Here is a 9,718-nt window from a genome sequence, read left to right on the forward strand (position 1 = left end):
TCTCCGATGGGCATGTACTTAACGTTCAATTTGAGGAAACTTTTCAAACACACATTGTCCAAGTATTTCTAGAGGAAATGTTAGGAAATGTTAAATGTGGAAAAGATTTTCAAATGAGAATTTTAAACCAACTTCTCATGGGGGCCCCAACCAAACGTCATTTTATAAATTTTTTATAAATTTTTTTTTCAACGTTTTTTATTTATTTTTTGGGACAGAGAGAGACAGAGCATGAACGGGGAAGGGTCAGAGAGAGAGGGAGACACAGAATCGGAAACAGGCTCCAGGCTCCAAGCCATCAGCCCAGAGCCTGACGCGGGGCTCGAACTCACGGACCGCAAGATCGTGACCTGAGCCGAAGTCGGACGCTCAACCGACTGAGCCACCCAGGCGCCCGTCTTTTACATTTTTAAACTTCACTCCATTTCATTTCTACTACCTCTCCGGTAAATAATCTCCAAAGAAGTATGAAGAGACAGTGCTAGGTAGGGCCCAAAGGGTCTCTTTTATGCATTATTTAATTAAAAAAATTGGGGTGCCTGGGTGGCTCAGTAGGTTAAGTGCTCGGCTCAGGTCATTATCTCACGGTTTGTGACTTTGAGTGCCATATTGGGCTCATTGCTGTCAACGCAGAGCCCGCTTCGGATCCTCTGTCTCCCCCTTCTCTCTGCCCCTCCTCTGCACTCTCTCTCTCTCTCAAAAATAAATAAACATTAAAACAATTTTAAAAATCAATCCATAGACTTGTAATTTTAGAAAATTTACTGCTGAGCATCTATTAATAGACAGGACGAGAATTTCAGGAGGAGCCCCAGGCGGTAGGTAGAAATGAGTGATTCTGCCGGCATCCTGCCTCCAGGGGTAGCAGAACTCCACAGAAAGTCCCTGGAAAGCCCAGATCTCTTGATTCCAGAACTTCTGGGATGGAAAGGCAGGGTGGAAAGGCCCCTCCTGAGCTCAGGAATGTGGAGTGCTGACCATCCTTTCTCTTAGGGCTGGAGGCATGGGATACACACAGCCCCCTCCCCCCGCCCCCCCCAGGTCCCCTGCACAGAGGCTTTTACAAACTTCGTCCTATGCCCCAGCAGTGCTGGTGAAGCAAAGCCTTTACGTGTCAAAGAAAAGAAGTTTTCAGAGTAGTTGTCATTCCATGCGTGCTTAACCCCAGTTCTCCTAAGGTAGGTCCTTGGAAAATTGTCAGACACGGCGTAAGTCTGGAAAGAAACATAAAACATAAGGGAGTTTTATGAATTAATAAATCCATGGGAGTTCTTGCTTCGACAGCACATATACTAATAAATGCATGGGAACACCCTCTAGAAACCAGTCAATTGGGTTGCTCTGGGCATAGAGAGATGAAAATGCCCATTCCTGCTCATCAGATGGGCAAAGAAGGTGAGGCTCTGAATCAAAAGGAATTTCCACAGACTGCCAGTGGGAATATAAATTGCTACCACCTCTTTGGAAGACCGTTTGGCATTTCCTACCAAAGCTGAACAGGAGCATGCTCTGTGACTCAGGGATTCTGTCCCATTTCTGACCTGGAGAAATACATGCACACATGTGCCAGGATTCTTGTATAAGAATGTCTGCAGCAGCAATGTTTACAGTAGTTCCAAACTGGTCCATCAACTTTAGAGTGAATGAATAAATTGTGGGCTCTCATGCCATGGAAAATGTGCACGGAAGGGAAAATAAGCAAAACCACAGCTAAACGCAATAGCCTGGAATCTCAAACACAGCACTGAGTGCAAGAAACAAGACAAAAGGCAGGGATCTTCGTGCCCTACCCCGTGGGATGATCCCATTTTTATAAAATTCGAAATCAGGAAAAATGAAATGTTGTTGCTTAAGAAGGCATACGAAAGTGGTAAAACTCTAAAGTAGAGTGAGGAGGGGCTCCTGGGTGCCTCAGTTGGTTGAGCGTCCGACTTCGGCTCAGGTCATGATCTCACTGTCTGTGGGTTCGGAGCCCCATGGCGGGCTCTGTGCTGACAGCTCGGAGCCTGGAGCCTGCTTCGGATAAGTGAGGAAATGATTAGCCTTAAGGGAGAGGATAACAGTTATCTTCAGGTGTAAGCCGTCTGTGTGACAAAGGATACATGAGACCCTGAAGAGTGCTAACCCAGGTGGAGGCTCTCTGGATTTTTAAAAATTATTATTCAGTGTACTCCATATTTGTTTTATGCACTCTTTCCCTATGCTGTTATATCTGAAAAATTTAAAAACAGGTCAATTTAGGGGCACCCGGGGGAGGCAGCTGGTTGAGCATATGACTTTGGATTTTGGCTCAGGTCACAACCTCAAGGTTGTGGGATTGACCTGAATGTCAGGTTCCACACTGAACATGGAATCTGCTCAAGATTCTCTCTCTCACTCTCTTTCTCTCCTTCTGCCCCTCTCCACTGCTCTCTCTCTCTCTCTCTCAAAAAAGATAAAGAGGAAAAAAGAACACGTCAATTTATAATCCCACCTTGAATTTTTACTGATAAGGAAGTTAAACCCATGGGGTGACAGAAGTAGACATGACTTTTGACTAACCAGGCTAGGAAGGTCATGGAAAGGTGATGTCCTGCACGGGCACTGGAGGAACAGCAGGAGATAAGTTAGAGAAAAGAGGAAAGCATTCTGGGCAGGGGTAAAACTTATCCCGGAAAATGAATGATGGCTGAGACTCCAAGTTTATGTGTGAGAGCATAAGGGGCAGGCAAGGAAGGTCAGATGACAAATGTCCCGCTTGCTTATAGGAGATTTACTAGAAGCTTTTTTTCCCCCAACATAAATGCATTCTTGTCATGAAGCAAGAACATGAAGACCTAAAGAAAAAAGAGGAAACGAAGGAAAACTTCAAAGGGAAAATTGAGGCATAGACACAAAGGAGAAAAGCAGGTAGGGAATGAGTCGGGAGGAAATCTGAGGGAAAAATTTATAAAATGTGTAAAAACTAAAAACATGAGGAAGGACTAGAGTGAGAGAAAGGAAGGCAGGCAGGCTGTTAAGACCATTTTCCTCTCAGGTGAAGGAAGGGGAAAGATACATGAAAGAGAATTGAGAAACAAAGTTTTAACAGAAAATAGAGAAATCGATCAGAAATGTCTAACGGGAATCAGGAAATTAAAAGTTCATGGGGTAAGAATAAAATGAGGCTTAGTTTTTTAAATTTTTTTTTTCAACGTTTTTTATTTATTTTTGAGACAGAGAGAGACAGAGCATGAACGGGGGAGGGGCAGAGAGAGAGGGAGACACAGAATCGGAAACAGGCTCCAGGCTCCGAGCCATCAGCCCAGAGCCCGACGCGGGGCTCGAACTCACGGACCGTGAGATCGTGACCTGGCTGAAGTCGGACGCTTAACCGACTGCGCCACCCAGGCGCCCCGAGGCTTAGTTTTTAAAAGAACAAATATTTACAGGAAATCAAGAGGGCTTATATTTCAAAGTTCAACAAAACCAAGTAATAGAGGTTAGGAGGAAAAAAAACCCAACAGCCAACAATGGTCATAAGAGAAAAGTCCAATTAATTTACTCATTTGTAGATGCTTGGGGAAACGACCAGGTCAATGGGGCGATATTTACGAGTTATGATATCAGAGAGAAGATAGAAGGAAAAAAAGATGAAAATGGTTAGATTTTCTAAATTTCCAGTGTCTTTACTTCTTACTTTGCTAAGGAAAAAAGAAAAAGGAAACAAAAGATGAAAGACCAAAAGCACCACAATGCCAATCATTTAGGGTCACTCCAAGTCATTAAAACAGGAAGGCACAGGCAGCCTGGTCACAGTTGGGAGGAGGATGGGAAAATGATGAGTTCACTTTTCCCGGGGGCAGGACACTCCCTCAACTGGAAAGGCCAGTTCCGCTCAAGCTAAAGGAGCAGCTAGGAAGTGACTTCACAAAAATCTTCCTCTGCTCTAGGGTAATTTGTGCCTTTCATGATTTAACTCAGTCTACCACATCTTGACCTAGTTGAAAACTGGGTCAGACCATTTTATAAACGGAAGCCTAAAAACCACCCACCTTTAAACAAATTCCTATTTTGCACTATTTTCCATATTCAGTTTCTTTTCTAAGTTTTTGGAGATGCTCACAAAAACTGCTTGAGCCCGACGAAGAGCCCGGACTCTGAATCCACAGAGAATTGGAAAGGAACAGGAAATTCACCAGACAGTAAGAGGATTTACTTGCAGCCCTTCCTGCTTGGTCCTGGGTGTTAACTTAGGAGATGTTCAGCTCATTTCGTGGTGATGGTGACATTTCTCCTTCTGTCGTTGACAATGCAAGTGCAAATGAACCCCATTTTGGCTCAAAGACTTATGTGAGAGGCTGGAGGAAGGCTGTGTGGAGGGAGTTGGGGAAGAGAGGAGGAGTGAGTAACACTTAAGGCTGCAGAATAGGTTGGGGGCAGGGACTTTCCGGCAACATGGGTTTGCGGGAATTATAAAGAGTGGTAATCTGCTCAGCTTCACATTTGAAGCAGGTTGGAAGGGACTCGAGTCTCTGGCGGAATGAGGGGGAAGAAATTGGTCTGAGCATAGGTCCAACGTGAGAAGCTGCTTACTATTGAACAAACTTTCAGCTTGTCCGGGACCATAAACTTCTCTGAGAGTGTAATTACCCATGCTTGGTTTCCCATCTGCCTGTTTGAAATGGGTACACTCTCCCAAGGAAGGTTGCCAGGGAAAATAGAGGACAACCAGTTCATCTTGAGTTCCAGACACGCAACGTATTTTTTCTTAGCATTGTTATGTTGCAGGCATTATTTGGAGTAGACTTAACCTAAAAGTACTATGGGCTGATTATCTGCCAAAGTTAATAGAGCATCTTGGATTGTTATTTGCTAAATCTGACAGCCGCGCCACCAAGGCATTCTTGGGAACCACAGATAGAAGAAGCTAGTGCCGAAACATGCAAGCAGACTGTGCCACTGAATCAAAGCTTGCATGAGAACTACACAGGAGGGCTGCCTGGATTTTAGGACTCCTCCAGCTTTTAGAACAGTAAGGGAGTAAAGCGATGTTTTAAGTCACTAAGGTTGTGGTAATTTGTTACAGGGATTAAGTACTTTGGAACTACTGAACCTCTTCTCTTCTGTTTTTCTTCCTTTTTTGTCTTCCTTGTCTACTTCTCCTTAGACACAGAGAATGCCACTGCTGGAGAGGATATTAGAGATAATTAGAACCAATTCGCTTGTTTTCAGATGAGGAAACTGAGGACACGAGGACCATTTAATTCACTTGTAGAGTAGCTCGCAGTGTTCTTTCCTCCATGCCATCTACTATACACTTTCATATTTCTTGTCCCCTTCCTCCTCTCTTCATCTCATTGTCTCCCTATTCCAAAATCTTTCTAGTCTTCCTGTTTCTAGCCCTTATTCTTTTCTCCATCATCCATCCATCCCCCCTCCCTCCCACCACACATGCATCCATCCATCCATCATTTATCCAACATAGTGTAGTCTTCCCTGTTTTCTTTAATTATTCAAAAGGAGCACTTTTCTTTTTTCTTTTTTTTTTTTTAAAGAAAATTTCTAAATGTTTATTTATTTTTGAGAGCGAGATAGAGACAGAGTGTGAGTGGGGGAGGGGCAGAGAGAGAGGGAGACACAGAATCGGAAGCAGGCTCCAGGCTCCGAGCCGTCAGCACAGAGCGGTGAGATCATGACCTGAGCCGAAGTCGGTTGCTTAACTGACGGAGCCACCCAGATGCCCCCAAAGAAGCACTTTTCAAATTCACTCGTCCTCACTTCCCTCCAATTTAATCATTTGGCTCCTCCTTTCATTATGGTATGTCACTAATTATAGATCTATCTGGGTAAAGAGATTTCCCTTTTAAAAATGCAATTATCTCTAATTTGGTAGTCAGATTTCCATATGCAAAAACCTGTCTGGGGCACTTTGTTAAGAGTCCTACTCCACACCTACCATTTGTATATTGCTTCAGTTCTCCATATACTTTGTATATTTGAATATTGTTTCAGTACTTTGATGAGAACCTAGTAGAAACCACTTGTTTCCCAGATTCTGGGATTTCACCGATTGGTTTGAAAAAAGACGTAGGGGATTCACAGTGAAGGGGGATTGAGGAACACAGAGTTATCAATTCTTTATTTTTCAAGGCAAAATAATTAAAGACAAATGAACAAGCAACTATGCCATCATCTCATTTAATAAAGAACATTTTCACCTCATAACTATGAGAAGAATAATTTCAGAGCAGTGGACACTCGTCTCAAGAAAGCACAGGGAGTAAAATCACGTTGATCTCTAAATGTCCCTTCGAAAAAAGAGAATATATTAAAGAATGCAAACAGATAAAAATACAGAACAACACAACTGTTTATTTTACTTTATTTGAGTGTAGTTCTTCTTTGTTAAAAGCCTGTCGATTGGCACATTTATATCTGAAGCGGCATGAAACGAGGTGACAATCTTCTTCTTCCTGGATTTAATGTGTGTCAGTTACTGTTGGAAATCAGGCCTCAGATGCATATGTTGACAGAAATAGAAACCACTTTCTTCAGGCTCTGTCGGTCAACCTACAATATCCTGGATAAAGATAAAGAAGGGACATCATGGCTCTAGCCATTTCTCCTGATTTTTTGCATCCTCAGTGGTGAAAGCAGTTCTTCTTGTTGATTGGCCCAACTGGGAAAGAAAGAGCCAGAGGCCCCAGGGCTCTCTCCATTCCTGGTGGCCCCTTCCACCCTGGGCTGCCCCACCCCCCACCCCCGGGGGGGGTTGCTGAATGCAAGTATTCTGGGTCCAGGTAGAGGTCTGGATGGGGGCAAACCTCATCCCCTGCAGAAACCACAGCTCAGACTTCTGTTTGGGAGCCAACCTTTCTTCATCACAGGTGTGATGAAAATTTGGTGGCCCCTGGTTCTCCAGGGCACATCAGAATCACCTTTTAGAAATGCGTAGGCACTTGGCTTCAGTTCAGCCCCCTGGGATCAAAGATTGTGGAAAGGAGGTGGTTGACGTATGTTTTTGTTTTGTTGTGTTTTAAACCACAAAACGATCTGCTGTCTATTCTAGTTAAAGACCTTACTATGCATCAGTGGTTCTCACCGATGTCCATGGGTGAGACTTGCTTGGGGAGCAATGCCTGAGCCCCACCCCAGACTACTTGTATCAGAATTATCTGGGGGCGCCTGGGTGGCTCAGTGGGTTAAGCGTCCGACTTCGGCTCAGGTCATGATCTTGCAGTTTGCGAGTTCGAGGCCTGCATCAGGTTCTCTGTTGTCAGCGCGGAGCCTGCTTCAGATCCTCTGTCTCCCTCACTGTCTGACTCCCCTGCTCTCAAAACAAAACAAACAAACAAAAAAAACCATAAAAAATTCCATGTGATTCTAATATGCTGCCAGAGTTGAGAATAAGAGGGGATAAATGCTTGTATCCACAAAATTTTGCATGCCCTTTCACAAGCCCAACATTAAGGAATCTGGCAAATGACACTTGTAGCCAATAGTCAGCTAGCTACTCTTCAGTGTGACTTTATAAATCACGTCGGCTTTTTTAGAAGCAGAGTAAGCGTTGTAATAGAAGCTAATGCTTTCCAAGCACCTCCTGAGTGCCCAGTCCTGTTCCAGGGTTTGCATGTATTGCTAGAATGCACAAGGATGCCAAGAGGTTGACACCATTATTATCCTTGTTTTACAGGAGAGAGGATGAGGGTTGATTCAGTCGCCTGGGTTCGTGCTGTGGAGTCATGAGGCCGGTGTAGAGGCTTGTGATACCCTGGCGATTAGCACGAGTCCAGCGGGACCCTTGTGAAGGGCAGACACAGGAGAAAAAGAGACCTCTGGAGCATCCCTAGTGGGAAAGAGAATTGGCGCACGAAGACAGCTGAGACTGAGATGAAGACAAAGGTTCTTATCCTGTTTGAACAAGTTTCCAGAGCTTTCTACCCTCAGAAGGGGAAGGAGACTGTCTTTTAGCGTGAGGCATGCAAAGTGTAACCTGCCCTTCCAGGGTGGGCTCTTCCAATTACCACGGGGCTGCCCAAAGAAAATCATCGGAATTGAAGATACAGCATCGCACTGGTAGGCTGTAGAATGAGGGAAGCAGCAGCCCTTCCCTTGTGGCGTTCAGACCACAAGCAGAGAAGGAGCCATACCTGGAAAAGGAGAAGAGGGTGTGCAGGGTTTCGAGGTACCTTGAAGGGCACATAGAGCTGGCTTCCCATGGGCTGTCCTGTAGAAGATTTATTAGACTTGCTGAGTCTGGTCTCCAGGGCTGGACTGTTGGTGGACACTGAAGATTTATCCTGTTAGAACAAAGCTATCTCTAACTGCCTTGAGAAGTGCATTCTTTACTCCTGGAAAGAACCAAGGTAAGTCGAACCATGCCTACGGACGAGAGCACCTTTCCAAGGTCTTGGCAAGTGACCTTGTGTGGTTCTGTGATGATTCCTGATCCTTATTCAGTTAGTGAGCAAGGGTTTATTGTCCTTGAACTAGGCACGAGGGACGCAGTGGTGAACCCACGGATGTGGCAAGTAGGGAGGAAAGAGAAATGGCAGCTTCATTCCTACACTCATGATCCCTCGCTCCCAGGACCTATTCACATTGTTCGGATTCAGATTATTTGGCACGTTTCCTATTATATTTCAGAGTCAACCTGTCTCTCTTTTTCTTTCCTTCTCTTTCTCCCTTTGCTCATATGCCCTACATAATTCCCTCCCTCTTTGTCTGCTTTTAATGCCTCCTTTTCCCTTCTTTTTAACCATCTAACTCTGGTTTTTTTATTTTCTGTTTTATTCCCTGTTCTTTCCTTTACCTCCATCCTATCACCCGCTAATGGGTGGAATTAATGCATATATGAAAGAATATCTATGTACTATATTTATATAGGTACACACCTAAATATCTGCTCAATGTTTTTATATTTTGGGTTAAATTAGAAGAATCAAGTGAATATGGTCTGCAAATATTCAAGGATTGCATATAACTTTCACTGGGCTTATGAAATATTTTAACTAAAGAGAAAGCAGATTGCTGCTTCCTCTAAACCAGTTCCCAAAGGTGAACTTCCTTTCTCGGCTCTGTGTATGGGAAGTACTGAGCAGGTTATGTCATTAATATGTCACACATTGTATATTTTGTTACCCGCCAATGAATAGCTTTCTTGTTCTGTTCCGGTTTATCAGGTACCAACACTTCGAGGACAATAGCATCAGTGGGACAGCCAGCCCTGAAAGCTAACTTCACTTCGTTGTTTCAAAAAGTGGTGGTTTCCACTGTGAAGAAATGTGGTTTAAATTTTTTATTGTTTTCACTGCTGGAGGTTAACGTGGTGAGTGAATTTTGAGAACAAGCATTTCCAACAGTTCTGCTCTAACATGAAAGTGGAGACCATGTAACAACATATTTTAGGAACTCTAACTTGGAAGGTGCTAAAAAAAAAAAAAAAAGAAAAGAAAACAGTAGACGATTGCTATGTATTAAAGAGCACGTTCTACTTCAAGAGGGAAATAAGTCAACACGGTAGAGGAAGCAGGGAGCTACCCAAGAACACGGTTCTGTCATCTGTAAACCACTTAACGAACACATCTGGTTAAAGCCGTGGTGCGGTCCCGAAGTTTTAGTGGGATATTAACCCCTCATTTTAAAGGGGACTTTGGCCCAGATAACTTCCTACCTGTAAAAAGAAATCAGATTGCCGTGATAGTTCCCCTGGCTTCATGCCCTGTTAAGATAATATCATGAATTCTTTCCTTACCGT

General features: G+C 43.8%; 1 long non-coding RNA gene across 1 annotated transcript; it reads left to right on the plus strand.

Annotated features, from left to right (window-relative positions):
* Positions 1 to 3,812: 3,812 nt before the first annotated feature.
* Positions 3,813 to 9,417, plus strand: LOC125918158 (uncharacterized). Its single transcript, XR_007456386.1, has 3 exons — positions 3,813 to 4,163; positions 7,655 to 8,327; positions 9,144 to 9,417. It is a non-coding gene; the product is annotated as an uncharacterized LOC125918158 (long non-coding RNA).
* The last annotated feature ends 301 nt before the right edge of the window (positions 9,418 to 9,718 follow it).

Source organism: Panthera uncia, unplaced genomic scaffold (assembly GCF_023721935.1).
Source record: "Panthera uncia isolate 11264 unplaced genomic scaffold, Puncia_PCG_1.0 HiC_scaffold_503, whole genome shotgun sequence".
In the NCBI taxonomy this organism is placed as follows: domain Eukaryota; kingdom Metazoa; phylum Chordata; class Mammalia; order Carnivora; family Felidae; genus Panthera; species Panthera uncia.